At 39.8% G+C, this 17,476-nt stretch overlaps 3 protein-coding genes across 8 annotated transcripts in view; 1 reads left to right on the top strand and 2 right to left on the bottom strand.

Annotated features, from left to right (window-relative positions):
• LOC114642351 (zinc finger protein OZF-like) overlaps positions 1 to 5,004 on the bottom strand; it is a 449,463-nt gene extending 444,459 nt beyond the window's left edge. Inside the window, exon 1 of one of the 2 annotated variants that reach the window (XR_007934808.1) lies at positions 4,719 to 4,858. The gene's annotated coding sequence lies outside the window, so the exon portion shown is untranslated. Of the gene's footprint in view, positions 1 to 4,718 lie in introns of both variants that reach the window. The other variant, XM_051926770.1, reaches the window with a different exon arrangement.
• LOC114665494 (zinc finger protein 239-like) overlaps positions 1 to 17,476 on the top strand; it is a 541,579-nt gene that overhangs the window by 187,006 nt on the left and 337,097 nt on the right. The window lies entirely within an intron of this gene.
• The window catches only part of LOC114665322 (zinc finger protein ZFP2-like), a 439,810-nt gene that overhangs the window by 343,420 nt on the left and 78,914 nt on the right, over positions 1 to 17,476 (bottom strand). The window lies entirely within an intron of this gene.

The raw sequence follows: 17,476 nt of genomic DNA, 5'->3' as shown, positions 1-17,476 counted from the left end.
GTTTCCTAGCTGGAAAGTAAAACAGAGAGGCCTCACTAAACTTTCATTAATTTGGTGTCCCTTTGTGGCCGTGTTCTTAATTGCTTTAATTAATTACCAGCATTACCAAAGACAAAAGTGATAATTAACTGAATGATCAATTAAAATTTCCTACAGCAGACAACATCAAAAGGCGCTTTACAGAAATTACAAAACAGGAACAAGAACTGAACTGCTCAGTGCCACAGAATCAACACAGCAAATAAAGAAAATAGAAGTGTAGGTGCGAAACAACGTGCGTCTACGGCAGGAACTTATGCGTGTCCAGTCCTTGGTGTTTGACATTAATCCACTCCATTGTTTTATAAAAAACAAAACGTTTATTTTCCACAGTCAAAATGAAACTCAAAGCAGACACAGTAAGAAAACTGAGTGTTTCAACAACCTTATCAATCCACACAAAAACGTGCAATAACTTCCTATTTCCAATAATTCCCACTATCCAGCACCCCTTCTTAAAAAGTAACAAAACCCAATTAGGACTGAATAATTATCTAGCCCTATTCTTGATATATAAATTAATCTTGAACTACAGAATAAATTGAACATATTTTCATATTAACTGAACAGAAAAACGTTAATATAGAACTTGGCTCACACAACGTGTATGACAGAGGCATTAGGCGTCAGCAGAGGGTTTACAAAATAAACTGTCTGGACAAAGGGGAATTGATGACAAGGGACAGCAGCTAAATGGTACAAGTCTTAATGAACATTAAAATATCTGAAACAAAATTGTATTACAATTTTTAACTGGAAACAAGTTTCACATTTATCAGTTTCATCTTGTGAAAGTAAACGTTCCACACAAACATGCAACACCATAAAGAGTTTAATAATTACAACAGTGATAAACTCCTATTAAATAGCTGCACCTCCAAGTACAGAGACGTTGGCATGGTGGAGTTCTCATGTACCTCAGTCTTCCTTAGAGCTCCATTGTCTGGAGATGCGAGATCCTGACAGACCACTTTGTTATGGGTAATCAGTGGTGGGGCGGGACAAAGAACATCTTATTATTGGGTCTTGACCAGGAAAGGGATGCTAGTCCTGACAGTGGTGTTCACATAAGAGTGGCACACAGGGGTGACCCACAGAGCCTGGCTGGGCTCTGCATGATACAGTTACATGTAGCAGTCACCAAATTGGACTTGGCTTCCACCTCGCCACCAAAGTCCAGTGCAAAAAAAAACCGGGACGAAAACCAGAGTACCTGTACAGGTCAGGAAATAGCTAATCGACCATCATAGGGTCCACTCACATTCAAGACCACGACCACACCAAGATAAGACAAACTTGCCTGGCCACTAAACTTGAGCATCTTTAGAGAAGTGGAGAAAATAAGAATAAAAGAGTAGACATGGAAACTGCATAGAGACTTAAAAACAGGCTGAGATTCAAATTCAGTCTGACAGAACTGTAAGGCAGTAACACAAACCACAAATCTCTATTAACTTCTCTAATGCTCACTAACAGGCATTACTGGTTTAGCTCTAGCAATGAAACATGGGAGTCTGTCATATTTTATATAAATTGTCCATTTAAACAATGCATGGATTTTAAAAAGGAACATCTAGTGCTGCCACAATAAGCCACGTTTAACAGCAGCACCCGTGTTTGGTTTTCTTTGTTGTTATTTCTTATTTTTTTATAATATTATATGCTGAGACAGTTGTCACACGCCATTGTGCTGATAGTTTATATCTCCCCTCTGCAGATGCGGCAATCACAACAGGCACAGTATATTCTCTAATAAGCAAACTCTACTGACCATCCCCGTGCTTTCATCACAATTTCTGGGGTGTTTGACCCTGTTTCACTTTCCTGCACCCTCACTGATTTTTAACTAGTTGGTGGACTGTACAGCAAAGGATAACAAGACCCTGGACTTGCTGTGCGCCAATGTTAAAGAGGCATATAACTCTGGTGCTTTGCCACCTTTATGCCGATCAGACCATAATTTGTTACAGCTCATACCCACATATAAACTCATTGTGAAGCAGCTACTAATCACCAGCAGGACCATTCAGGAATGAACAACAAAGGCGGAGGATGATCTGAAGGACACCTTTGAGAACGCTGAGTGGGATATGCTTTGTGACTCACACAGCCAGGACACTGAGGGTGTCAGCCACTGTATCACAGACTACATCAAGTTTTCTGTGGATAGCACAGTCCTCACAAAGGCAGTGTGCTGTTTCCCCAAAAACAAACGATGGATCACAAAAAACCTGAAAGCCTACTGAATATGAAGAAGAAAGCCTGTAGGTCTGGAGATAAGGATGAAATCAAGGTGGTGCAGTCAGAGGTGAAGCAACAGCTCCGTGAGGAGAAAGTCCACTACAGAGACAAACGTGACCGCAAGTTACAACCAAACAACATGAAGGAAGTGTGGAATGGGGTGAGGATCATCACTGGCAGCTGAAAAACATGCACAGGAAGGAAACAAGAGCAGAACTAATGTACGGAAGCAGATCTTCAACAAGTTTGACTCATTCTTGCCAGTCCAGTCCTCCCCAAACACTGCAGGCCTCTGTGTGCTCTGCAACTCAACACCGGTAAGACAAAGGAGCTCATATCAAAAAAACACAATTTATTTATAAAGCACAATTTAAAAAACACTAAGTGTAAACTGATGTGCTGTACAATAAAAAAAAAAAAAAATCACAAAATATCAAAAGTAAATCAATAAACAAACAAACAAAAATTACATAAATACTAAAACAACTAAGTTAGAGGAACCACATAGCAGATAAACAATTAACAAAAAAACACTAAATATAAAAAATAAATGGATACCAGAGTTACTCATATACAGTTAAAAGCAATTGAAAACAGGTGTGTTTTCAGTCTTGATCTAAACATTTCAGTTGATGGTGCTGACCTAATTTCAATTGGCAGAGCATTCCAAAACTTTGGAGCTATCTATCTATCTAGAACTACAGAGCTGGAGGTGGCAGAGTTAAAGATGGTAAGATTTGCACTGGGTATGACGAGGATGGATAGGGTTAGAAATGAGGACATTAGAGGGTCAGCTCAAGTTGGGCAATTGGGAGACAAAGTCAGAGAGGCGAGATTGCATTGCTGTGGACATGTGCTGAGGAGAGATGCTGGGTATATTGGGAGAAGGATGCTAAGGATAGAGCTGCCAGGGAAGAGAAAAAGAGGAAGGCCTAAGAGAAGGTTTATGGATGTGGTGAGAGAGGACATGCAGGTGATGGGTGTAACAGAACAAGATACAGAGGACAGAAAGATATGGAAGAAGATGATCTGCTGTAGCAACCCCTAATGGGAGTAGCCAAAAGAAGAAGAAGAATTTTGCAAAATCCAGCTAATGAGCTGAGCTGATCCCTGACAGCCCCATCAGAAGCCATTGGTTCAAATACAATAACCTCAGTCTTACTCTGAGATTAAAAAAATTTATGACCATCCAATGTTTGACATCATCATAACATTTATGTAGTGAATTTAAGGACTCCTTAGTCATAGTAAAAATCAGCGTAAAAATGAAATGAAATGCCATATTTGAGAAATGTGAACACAAGAGGTATTAAATACAAAGAAAACAACAAAGGACCCAGAATAGACCCCTGTGGAACAGCATATTTCAAACAAGCTGTAGAGGAAAAGACAGATTTGTTACCAACTGAAAAAGTCCTATTAGTGAAATAAGATTTGAACCAAGCTAGTGGACCCCCTCGGATTCCTAGTCACTTATCCAGCCTTGACGATATGTTGTGATCAATGGTATCAAAGGCTGCAGTTAAATCCAAAAGCACTAAAACTGTCAAGACCCCAGAGTTAGCTGAAAGTAAAATATTAACAATCCTGAGTAAGGCAACTTCAGTGCTGCGATAAATTTTAAAACCGGACTGAAAACTTTGACCACCATTACAATCCAAAAAGATCTGAAGCTCCTGGAAAACAACTTTCTCAAGTATTTTAGATAGGAAAGGTAGTCGAGAAATCGGTCTAAAATTATTTAAGTCATCCTTATTATGGTTGTTTTTTTCCGTAAACACTGCATGTTTAAAATTGGCAGGCACAGTTCCAGTGGTAGGAGATAAATTAATAATATACAAAATATATGGTGCGAGTGTATTTAATGACCCTCTCCATAAACGTATTAGAATAATACCTGGACAAAAAGTAACCTTAAATCCATTTATAATGTTTATAAACGAAGGAGACACTGGTTCAAACTGGTCTAACACGGCATTACAGACAGGAGGAGCTGCTGGTGGACTTCAGGCCAACCAAAGACCCTCCGAGACCAATCGCCATTAGGGAGGAGAATACAGAAATGTGCAGAGCTACGAGTACCTGGGGGTTCACATCAACAACAAACCGGACTGGTCTGATAACACAGTGGCGCAGGTTAAGAAGGGCCACAGCACACCGAACATCCTAAAGAGACTCCGGGCTTTTCATGTATGAAGCAAGTTGCTTCTGGGTACGTTAAAATAAAAATGGGAGTCGACACTTTAAGCGAATAAGAGACACAAACAGCAATAGCACCAGGAATGGCCTTCACAGGATGGATTCACAAAGTTCGCTGTTGGGCTGAAGAACACTAACGTGCCGCGCGCCTCACTCTCAAGTCGCGTGCGGTAGCCCAGGTGGAGCGAATTAAAACTCGCACATCAGTAAAGTGCGCCCCCCCAACCTGGAGCACTTACCCTCTGTCTGTCGGTGATGGAAAACTTTCTAACCTCGTTGAAACTTCTGCCTCACTCCACAACAGTCTTGCTCTCGAGCGGCTGTCGCTACAATTCGGGGAGGCCGCGTGGCTTCAGTAGCCGTCGCCCTGGATGACGTCAGACGTACGCGACCCTTGTTACACGTGACAGTTTGCTAAACAGTTGAAGGAGAAATTAAAATGTCGACTATGTGCCGAGAAACCTACCAGCTATTCTATCTAATTACGCCATTTGTAGAGGAGGTCAGTCTAGGATTACTATGCATGTACACAACCTTTTGATTACGAATACTTAGGGATGGGCGGAGGGTCAAAAGACTTGTGATTTATGCGTGTGCGTGCAACTTTCATCTGTCTCAGAGCGCTCAGGACTCTGATCGCGAGTTCACAGCATGGAAGCACAAATAAATTAATAAAGGAGCCGCAGCGAATCCCCCGACTCACGTTAATGTGCCGATAACTGTTGAAACGGAACTGACGACGGTCGTCTAGTCGTTAAATGAAAATATCGCAAATGTTAAAGTGAAATTTATAAAAATGGTCAGATTAAATTTTTAACTACAGTAGCAAACGGCATTTGCAAAACTAAATAATTCGAGAAAATACATTTATACATAATACATATATACAAGCATGCCAGACATTCTCCGAGACTTGGCTTACTGCCCTGCGCTCTCGTGTCTGTCTGTCGGATATTCTTGTTAAGTGATGTGTCGTTCGCGAACGAGCCGGCTCACTGAGCCGAAGCTTCAACCGCTCCTGCTCAGCTCTGCTGAAAATCCCAAAAGCGTCTGGCTGCAGACCGTGCACGCTCAGCAGGGGCGGGACTTTACTTCTATGGGCACACAGAACTTTGGCTTATAATGCCGGCTCGTTCACGAACAACACATTGGACTAGGATCGTACCATTATGTGAAAGAAGGACACTGTCCTTCTTCATTATGTGAATGAAGGACACTGTCGCTCTGTGTACCTGTCGCTGCGATAGACGAGGAGCCAGATTTAAATGCAAGCGCATCGTGAAGAAAAAAAGAAGAGTGAAGAAATGAGTGAAAGCCGAAAAAGAAGCAGCATCTGGCTGCATTTCAGTGATATTGGAGACTGCAAAGCTAAGTGCAGAATTTGTAATATGAAAATATCCGTTAGAGCAGGGTCAACAACAAACCTGCACAGACATATAAGAACCACCCACCCATCCGCGCAACTGGAGGAGAGTGTGCCCTCTCTTCTGCCATCCACTGACCCTGGAAAAGAGCCAAGTACTTCTGCTGCAGCATCCACTGTCTTACCGAAAACTGCAGGTATAACACAGTCTTCAGTTCAAACCAAAATAAGCACATTTATTCCAAGACGCCAAGCAAACAAATAAGTGTCGATGAGGAGCTGGCTAAAATGATAGCTAGGGACTTTCAACCATTTTCCATTGTGGAGGACAGAGGATTTGCAACTTTTGTACAGGCCTTAAACCCCATGTATGTTCTCCCTAGCAGAAAAACTTTGTCCCAAACAATTATTCCATAACTATATATCTGATGATGGAGTACAACACTGTGCTTTCAGAAACCACTGCTCTGGAAAAAAGGTAGCATTTAATGACAACAGAGTTGTGGATGAGGCATTTCAATGAATAAGTGCAGCAGCATCAAGATGCAACCCCAGCAGTCTGTCTGCTCCTCCATCAGAGGGCCAAGAGGAAGAAATTGGAGCAGGGCCGTGTTCACAGGAACCACAAGCTTCTGCTGTGTGGAGGCTCTTTGATGAAAGAGCAACAGGAGACACTGCAAGGAGAAATCCCACAGCTGATGCAATGCTGGAGTTGAGGTCCTGTCTTGAGGAGCCCCTCATCCAAAGAGCTGAAGACCCACTGAGCTGGTGGGAGGCCAAGGCTGCAGTCTACCCATGCCTGGTTAAGGTAATGGTAGGAAGACTTTGCATTGTCGCTACATCGGTCCCCTCAGAAAGAGTCTTCTCAAAAACAGGACAAATAATCACGGAGAGGAGAAATCACATCAGCCCGTCTAAGCTGAGGCATCTGGCATTTCTGAATGCCAACCTGGCCTAAAAACTTTTATTCAAAGAGTCATAGTGTTGTGTTGTTGTTGAGTTTGGCCTTTATTTAATTTGTTTGCTGTAGTTTTGTGTTAAGTTGTTCATTTAAAGCTTTTATTAAAATATTAAGCAATAGTAACTGTGTATTTTTTGTAATGAAAAAATACATAAAATACGTAATGTCTGAAAACAATGAATAAGAAATTGCTTATACACAAACCATTCATAATTGCTTAATTAGGCTAAAATATAAGCATCCAAGTGATACTAAACGAAGAGCTATTCGGGAGCCGTAAGAGCCGGCTCTTTAAAGGGAGCCGATCCAAAAGAGCCGAAGCTTTGAAAAGAGCCGGAGTTCCCATCACTAATTCTTGTGAGCTCCGCTGCATTCTAACCACGACCACTTCGTGACACGCCTTGTTATGAATTGTGCAGCATCTCCTTATTGAAGGAAACAAGTTTGAAGTAAAAAGCATTGAGAAGAGGCGGTCAGACACTTTGAGCTAAAAGGTTCATCTTTTATAAAACAACTGCTTTTTCTCCAATTTTCATATTAAATTTCTATATTAAGTAAATTCAAATATAACAACAACAACAACTTGGAGTCCTGCCATGTTCAGAAGTTCGCTGATGACACTGCTATCATGGGCTGCATCAGGAGTGGGCAGGAGGAGGAGTATAGGGACCTAATCAATGACTTTGTAAATGGTGCGACTCAAACCACCTACAACTGAACACCAGCAAAACCAAGGAGCTGGTGATGGATTTTAGGAGGCCCAGACCCCTCATGGATCCCGTGATCATCAAAGGTGACTGTGTGCAGATGGTGCAGACCTATAAATACCTGGGAGTGCAGCTGGATGATAAATTAGACTGGACTGCCAATACTGATGCGCTGTGCAAGAAAGGACAGAGCCGACTATACTTCCTTAGAAGGCTGGCGTCCTTCAACATCTACAATAAGATGCTGCAGATGTTCTATCAGACAGTTGTGGCAAGCGCCCTCTTCTACGCAGTGGTGTGCTGGGGAGGCAGCATTAAGAAGAAAGACGCCTCACACCTGGACAAACTGGTGAGGAAGGCAGGCTCTATTGTTGGCATGGAGCTGGACAGTTTGACATCTGTGGCAGAGCGAAGGGCGCTCAGCAGGCTCCTATCAATTATGGAGAATCCACTGCATCCACTAAATAGTATCATCTCCAGACAGAAGAGCAGCTTCAGCGACAGACTGCTGTCACCGTCCTGCTCCACTGACAGATTGAGGAGATCGTTCCTCCCCCAAACTATGCGATTCTTCAATTCCACCCGGGGGGGGGGGTAAACGTTAACATTTAACATTATACAAATTTATTGTCTGTTTTTCACCTGCATTATTATCAATCTTTAATTTAATATTATTTATTGTATCAGTATGCTGCTGCTGAAGAATGTGAATTTCCCATTGGGATTAATAAAGTATCGATCTATCTGTCTATCTATCTATCTATACATTATATATATATTATATATATTATTATATATATTATTATATATATATATATATATATATATATATATAATAATAAAAGGCAAAGCCCTCACTGACTGACTCACTCACTGACTGACTGACTGACTGACTGACTCATCACTAATTCTCCAACTTCCCGTGTAGGTGGAAGGCTGAAATTTGGCAGGCTCATTCCTTACAGCTTACTTACAAAAGTTAGGCAGGTTTCATTTCGAAATTCAAAGCGTAATGGTCATAACTGGAACATATTTTTTGTCCATACACTGTAATGGAGGAGGCGGAGTCACGTATCGCGTCATCACGCCTCTTACGTAATCACGTGAACTAAAAACAAGTAAGAGATTTACAGCACGAGTCACATGCGGGAACGAAGGTAAATGACGTTAATTTTTGACTGTCTTTTAATACTGTGTAAGCATACATATTAACACATGTGCAATTAAACGTGTGCATTTACGGGGTGATTTCTCAGGCTTAAAAGCTCACCTTTTATCAAACGCGGGAACAAAGGTAACTGACGTTGTTCACTGTCTTTTAATACTGTGTAACCATACATATTAACACATGTCCAATTAAACGTGCATTTACGGGGTGATTTCTCAGGCTTAAAAGCTCGCCTTTTACTAAAAAGGTAAATGCAAAACTATTTTCAATCAGTTTATTGAAACGCTCCCGTTAAGGATTGCAATAACATATTCGTGAGATAAAAGAACGAAGTAGGAGGAAATGGAGGAACAGCCGCAAACAGCGAAGAGCAAAAAATTTATTAAACAATTGAGAATGGAGCGAGTTAAGCATACAAGCATGTTCATAAGGGAAACAAAGCACGGTGTAAAACGTAAGTTTAAATTAAGTTTATAGAAACGCTCCCCGCTGCGGATTGCAATAACATATTCGCGAGATAAAAGTTTAATGAGAAGACACGAGGTATAAACGAACCACACGCCGTGGCGCAACGTTAGGGGGCAACAGTTTCAACCATTCTATGATCTGCTTCTCGCAACTGAAAGACGGCACATGGCGGATGTTAGCCGACTTGCTGACTGCAACGTTAGGGGCTTCAAGTATGGCGCTGACGCCACATCTCAGTGCCAACACTTTGCAGACTGTACTTAAAAGACACGCCCTCCTCACTGGACAGTTAAAAAACACCAATCAAACTAACGATGACATCAAGTATTACCCAATCAAAACTAGGAAAGGAGGCATCTTCATAAAATGCGTGTGGGATGATTTGCATGAGACGCTGCTTTAAAAAAAAAATGATAAAAAAAATACGGGATAAATCCCGTCCAGTATTGATTCAAAACGGGACGCGCAATTTCATTCTCAAACGCGGCACGATTCCGTATTTTAAAGGACGGGTGGCAACCCTACAGTGCCAGGTAACCACCCATACAATCACATTGTGATTCAGACTAGGAATGCAATGAATGTAATTACCCTGATCTACATACAAGGCGAAAGTCTTGCAACATTCAAAGATGATGGTTTGGGATAATTAGTACTTATTAAGTACAACATTGAACATAAAACAGCTTATGAAGCCTTCAACCGAAAAAAGCAAGATCTCAGAGATCGTAAAAAAAAAAAAGGAGGTAATGTCGTTTTACTCGCTGTAGATTTTACTCAAACATTACCAGTTATTCCACGAGAGAGACCAGCAGATGAACTCAACGCGTGTTTAAAATCCAGGCTTCTCCCACGGTCGGTTATATGTCGCGTGTTCTCGGGTAGGTACACCAAAAAATGTATACATTTAAGCATGTAATGGGCAAAGAAAAAATGAGGTATACCCGAAGGCACTGCAGTAGTACTCAATGTAACTTTACTTCTTAAATGTTAATGTTTTACTGTTTAATAATTTATACGCTTCTTATATATTGTTCAAATTCTTTTATGAAAATACCAGTGACAGCGCAATGCACGAAAACATGGAGTGAATACACCATACGCATCTGCCCACGGCCGCCCTGGTGTGCGCAGATAGGAGTTGATTCTAAAATAAAATAAACATAAAAAGAGTAATACAATCATCACCCATAAAGCGGATAGCAGACGTGACGTATTATATGTGTACCACATTTCAAGTCAATACGTGAAACGGTTTGCAAGCTACATGTGATTTAAAATCCTGGACAGACCAACGAAAAGCCACGGTAGCAAATTATTGAAGAAGATTTTACTGTTTTAATAATTTATATTTATATGAAATGTGCTTCTTATATATTACTTCATATTCTCATATGATAATGATGTTAATGTTTATATTGATTTCTGTGTTATTAAAACTGCATGTATGTGTGTATATGTATATATATATATATATATATATATATATATATATATATATATATATATACTATGTTATTGTAAGTGCATCTATGTGTGTATATGTATGTATGTATGTGTATATATATATATATATATATATATATATATATATATATATATATATATATATATATATATATATAAATATATATATAAAAAATATATGTGTATATGTATATATAATATATCTGTATATGTGTGTATATGTGTGTGTATATGTGTATATGTATATATATATGACAGCAACACTCATAACAATGACAACACAATTACATTCACAATCATGTTACGTTATTTTTAAAATGTTTCCTTTACTTTTTCATAACCTCTTTAACACACTACTTCTCCGCTGTGAAGCGCGGGTATTTTGCTAGTATATATATATATATATATATATATATATATATATATATATATATATATATATATATATATATATACAGTACTGTGCAAAAGTTTTAGGCAGGTGTGAAAAAATTCTGTAAACAAAGAATGCTTTTAGAAATATAAATAATGATTGTTTATTGTTATCAATTTACAAAATGCAAAGTGAGGGAACAAAAGAAAAATCTAAATCAAATCAATATTTGGTGTTACTACCTTTTGCCTTGAAACCAGCATCAATTCTTATACAACAACAACAACATTTATTTATATAGCACATTTTCATACAAAAAGTAGCTCAAAGTGCTTTACATAATAAAGAAAAGAAAAATAAAAGACAAAATACAAAATTAAAATAAGACAACATTAGTTAACATAGAAAAGGAGTATGGTCCAATGGCCAGGATGGACAGAAAAAACAAAAAAAAACTCCAGAAAGCTGGAGAAAAAAATAAAATCTGTAGGGGTTCCAGGCCACGAGACCGCCCAGTCCCCTCTGGGCATTCTACCTAACATAAATGAAATAGTCCTCTTTGTAGTTAGGCTTTATAGGTACACTTGCACAAAATCAGGGATTTTGTAGGATTCTAGGCAGGTGTCTGATCAACCAGTTCTACCAGAGAGGTGCTAATGATCATCAATGTCACACGTAGGTTGAAACACAGTCATCAACTGAAACAGAAACAGCTGTGTAGGAGGCTTAAAACTGGGTGAGCAACAGCCAAACTCTGCTACCAAGGTGAGGTTGTGGAAGACAGTTTCATGTCATGGCAAGATTGAGCACAGCAACAAGACACAAGGTAGTTCTACTGCATCAGCAAGATCTCTCCCAGACAAAGATTTCAAAGCAGACTGGGGTTTCAAGATGTGCTGTTCAAGCTCTTTTGAAGAAGCACAAAGAAACGGGCAACGTTGCGGATCGTAGACGCTGTGGTTGGCCAAGGAAACTTAGTGCAGCAGATGAAAGACACATCAAGCTTATTACCCTTCAAAATCGGAAGATGTCCAGCAGTGCCATCAGCTCAGAACTGGCAGAAACCACTGGGACCCAGGTACTCCCATCTACTGTCCGGAGAAGTCTGGCCAAAAGTGGTTTTCTTGGAAGAGTTGCAGCCAAAAAGCCATACCTTCGACGTGGAAACAAGGCCAAGCGACTCAAGTATGCACGAAAACATAGGAACTGGGGTGCAGAAAAATGGCAGCAGGTGCTCTGGACTGATGAGTCAAAATTTGAAATATTTGGCTGTAGCAGAAGGCAGTTTGTTCATCAAAGGGCTGGAGAGTGGTACAATAACGAATGTCTGCAGGCAACAGTGTAGTATGGTGGAGGTTCCTTGAACGTTTGGGACTGCATTTCTGCAAATATAGTTGGAGATTTGGTCAGGATTAATGGTGTTCTCAATGCTGAGAAATACAGGCAGATACTTATCCATCATGCAATACCATCAGGGAGGTGTATGATTGGCCCCAAATTTATTCTGCAGCAGGACAACGACCCCAAACATACAGCCAAAGTCATTAAGAACTATCTTCAGTGTAAAGAAGAACAAGAAGTCCTGGAAGTGATAGTATGGCCCCCACAAAGCCCTGATCTCAACATCATCGAGTGTGTCTGGGATTACATGAAGAGACAGAAGGATGTGAGGAAGCCTACATCCACAGAAGATCTGGGGTTAGTTCTCCAAGATGTTTGGAATAACCTACCAGCCGAGTTCCTTCAAAAACTGTGTGCAAGTGCACCTAGAAGAATTGATGCTGTTTTGAAGGCAAATATTGATTTGATTTAGATTTCTCTTTTCTTCATTCACTGCATTTTGTTGATTGATGAAAATAAATGATTAACACTTCCATTTTTGAAAGCATTCTTTGTTTACAGCATTTTTTCACACCTGCCTAAAACTTTTGCACAATACTGTGTGTGTATATAAAACAAAAAGATCAAGAATTTCTCACAAAATGCAAGGGGGAACCATATTTTCACAACGGCAATGTATGTATTTATTGTACAACTATGAAAAATACATGAACTGTAGCCCCACACTTAAAAATAAAGGTGGCAAAGTGGTTCTTCCGAGTCATGCTGTATAGGAAAACCATTTTTAGTTTCCAAATCCATACGAAGGTTCCGGAAATAACTTTTTATTTAGATCCATATTTATTTAAAGAGCTTCTGCAAAAAGCAAAATATCTAATTTGAACAAATGCTGTTCTATCTATCTTATAGTGCCTTTCCACTCTATATATCTATCACACAAGCTCTACTATTAATAATTGTAAATAGATTAAGTAGATACAGTATGTGTAATCCCAACATCTTCCTGATTTTAACAGGACTCTCCATTCATCCAGTAACCACAGGCTCAGTTCAGGTTTTCTTGACCTCTCAGTGTCCTGCTAGGTAGCCTAATGTTCTGTTTTGGCTTCACAGGGGCCTTTTTAAAGCCTAAAGAGCCCACTTCATATATAAATAAATTAAATGATTCTATGAGTAACCACACAACCTGGTAAAGTGCCATTATTATTATTTTTAAGAGTGCCCAGTCCTATTAGTATTTCTTTTATAAGATATTTCTCTCTCCTTTGTACACTGGGGAAGTCTGAAAACTTAAAGTCCACCCTGTGAGAAGGATTTAGGAGTCGTGGTGAACTCGACTCTTTCAAGTGCCAGACGGTGTTCAGAAGCCATTAAAAAGGCTAACAAAATGTCAGGTTATATAGCGTCTTGATTTGTGGAGTTCAAGTCACAGGAGGTTCTGCTCCAGCTTTATAACACACTGGTGAAGCCTCATCTGGAGTCCTGTGCACAACCCAGTTATTTAATTACAAATTCAGTTGGGTCAGATTTTCAAACCAAGAAATTTAGCTGGGCCAGACATTTTCAGTGGTCAGTAAACAACAGAGAAATTTTAAACCAACACAAATGAATGTGCTGACAAACAAGTCATGTTTATTCATTGTTACCCTTTTAAATTTGGTCACATCTGGCACAGGCTCATCATAAAGAGCATAAAAAAACAATATAAAAGTAATAACTAAATAGAATCTGAGGTAGTAGCAATACTGGGTTTTTTTCAACTTTTGAAATTAAAACATATAAACATTTTACTCACATCTGACTCAGGCGTATCTCAAAGTTCATAAACTCAAAAAAAGTCCACAATATTAGCAATAACATTTGTTTCCCTTTTGAAATAAAATAAATATTTTAGTCATATATGACCCAGGCACATCACAAAGTGTATATATCAGATTAGACAAGCACTATCACTGCTCTCAAAGCTCTCAGCACACAAAGCCATGACAAGTAATAACAGCGACTAACACACGTGAACACAACGACTACTGCACTCTGAGGGGACACACAGGAGGTTCGTTTAAATCACCACCTGAGTGACTGGAATCCCCCTGTGCCCACCCACCTACCACTGCTGTTAATTGGTATCTGCAGTTCACTTCACGTGGCTGAGTCCCAAATTTTAGTTTGCAGCACCCAGTCACACCGCCAACTCCTATTCATTTCTCTCTGTGTGTTCATTTTGTTGTTTCCTTCTCGAATCACTGAACTTGAGCAGACGGCCATTCCACACGTACGGCGCTTTGATTTCTGCCTTTGTTTCTCCTTTGTCACTCCGCAGCATACATGGTCTTATTTATATTAGACTAGCTGTACCCTGCAGCTCTGCCCACATTGGGGTGTAACAGGACAAACTTTAAAAATCAATAACATTTTTTTAAAAAATGTAATTTGTATTGAGAACAATTTATATTGATAGGTTTCCTATCTGAGGACCTCTTGATATGCAATATTTTTGGTTTTGCTATCAGGGAACTAACCTGGGAGAAAGCAACATAAAGCTAACCACGAGAGAAGCCCGATGTGCCAACTTGGCGACTTCACACCATATAGATGAGCACTTAAGGCACACATTCCACCTCGTTGGTGCGAGTTCCACTTGGGATGACAGACAAAGTCTGACAGAAGTCTCCTGTGAAGAGAACTGTAACTCCTCCCATGATATGCTGGTTGTTCCTAAGGTCTTGAAGAGTCAAATTCAAAGGCTCAATTGACTTCTTATGAGATATGGTACTCTCGTCTCTCAGTTTCGGCAACTTTTACAGCTAAAAGAAACCCCCACATAAAATAAGGAAGAAACTAACTGTGTGCAAAGAAGAGAATTGCATTATGATTTATTTATTTTTATTTTTTTTTAAAACACACACCTCATAGCTGTATTTGTAACAATTTTGGAAACCCTCAAAACACACCTTGAAAGCATAAATGTGCATGCATGCAGCAAATCAATTATTTGAAGGATCATATGAATAACAGCAAGTAATCATAGGTTAAAAAACATGTTGCAAACTGGGTAACCACTGAATATCTGGATGTCAGGTCACAAACACCAGGCACATGGTTCAAAGACTCCTTCAAGCACTTCATGAAACTGAACAAAAATTCCAGACAAAATGTCAAACATCACTGTTATAAACTCAGGCAGTGTGATTCTATCAGCATGTTAACAAACGTGAAGTAACTGTGTTGTGAGCGTGTGCAGTAATCCTAAGCAGCACGGCTCGACAGATAGCATGTTACAATAAAGCACTGGTCATAAAAAATCACAGCAAAACCTCCATTGGAGAAGTCTAGTCAAAATGAGAATAGCTACAGAAGAAGAGTGATTATCCAACAACCGGCTACTCAAACATTTATGCCACTCCATACAGTTAAAGAGTCCACACAGACAACCTGCTGCAGCTTTGGCAGGACATCACAGAGCACAGGAACATTAGAACAATCCAGACGAGAACAGGCCATTCAGCATAACAAAGCTTGTCAGTCCTATCTGCTGAATTCTTCTAAAATAACATCAAGTTGAGTTCTGAAGGTTCCTAATGTCCTCCTGTCCAACACACTACTTGGTCACTTATTCCATGTCTCTGTGGTTGTCCGTGTGAAGAAAAACTTCCTAATGTTTATGCGACATTGACACTTAACAAGTTTCCAAGTGTGTCCCCGTGTTCTTCATGAACTCATTTTAAAGTCACCGTCTCGATCCACTGGACTAATTCCCTTCATCATTTTAAACACTTCAGTCAGGTCTCCTCTTAATCTTCTTTTGCTTAAACTATAAAGGCTCAGCTCTTTTAATCTTTCCTCATAACTCATCCCCTGTAGCCCTGGAATCAGCTGGGTTGCTCTTCTCTGGATCTTTTCTTGCACTGCTATGTCCTTTTTGTAGCCTGGAGAACAAAACTGCACTCCTGGCCTATTAAGATCGCGGTCTGCTGGCCACTTGCATTCCAGAAGCAACCTCTGATTGCCCAGCCATTGGTCCAACCAGAAACTCAGAGAAAAATTGAGAAAGACACATTTCGAAATCCTTCAGAAATTCCTACATAAATTCCTACAATAGTACAGAACATGAATGCAACAGTCTGTGTAGCCTAGCAACTTTCAACCCACAATGCAGTGTGTTTTTGTGTGTCTGGAGGTGGGGTTAGTAGTCTGATACTGTGACCACCTGTCCAACTTAAGGTTGATATTCTTTGAATTTGGAAATTCTGTATTTGTAATTTTAAACTATCAGGCACAATATTATGTAGTACAGGTCACCAGTGCAAATGGCGCAATGGTAGCTCTGCTGACGCACATTAAGGAGATCATGGGTTTGTGTCCTGTGACCCCCTTATGTAGAGTTTGTAAAGCAGTTTGAGTAGTAAGTAAAGCACTATGTAAATGTAAAGAATTATTACTATAATTATGCTATATGATTTGTCAATTTCAAATTTTAAAACGTCTAATGGGAGTAGATGAAAGAAGAAGAAGATGTGTTTTTACCAAATAAACAAAACATGTAACGCTAGGACTCACGGCCTCTGTGTACCTTCACAGTCCTTCAGACTTGATCCATATGCAATGTATGCGTACCGCCACCTTTATGTTAATAAACCGGTCCACCACCTCTGTGAACTGGACGCCACAGAGTGACAAAGGAGAAAGAAAGGCAGAAATCAAAGCGCTGTACATGTAGAGCTGCTGTCTACTCAAGTTCAGCAATTCAAGAAGGAAACAAAAAAAGGGAACACAAGGAGAGGAATGAATAGGAGCCGGCGGTGAGACTGGGTGCTACAAACTAAAATCTGGGACTCAGCCACGTGAAAGTGAACCACAGATACCAATGAACAGCAGCAGTAGGTGGGTGGGCACAGGGGGATTCCCAGTCACTCAGGTGGGGATTTTAAACGAACCTCCTGTGTGTTCCCTCAGAGTGCAGTAGTCATTGTATTCACGTGTGTTAGTCGCTGTTTATCACTTGTCATGGCTTTGTGCGCTGAGAGCTTTGAGAGCAGTGATAGTGCTTGTCTAATCTGATAAATACACTTTGTGATGTGCCTGGGTCATATATGACCAAAATATTTATTTTTATTACAAAAGGGAAACAAATGTATAGCTAATATTGTGC

This window comes from Erpetoichthys calabaricus, chromosome 1, assembly GCF_900747795.2.
Source record: "Erpetoichthys calabaricus chromosome 1, fErpCal1.3, whole genome shotgun sequence".
NCBI lineage: Eukaryota > Metazoa > Chordata > Cladistia > Polypteriformes > Polypteridae > Erpetoichthys > Erpetoichthys calabaricus.
The sequence above is the reverse complement of the archived record's forward strand: the minus strand, read 5'-3'. Positions and strand labels throughout refer to the sequence as shown.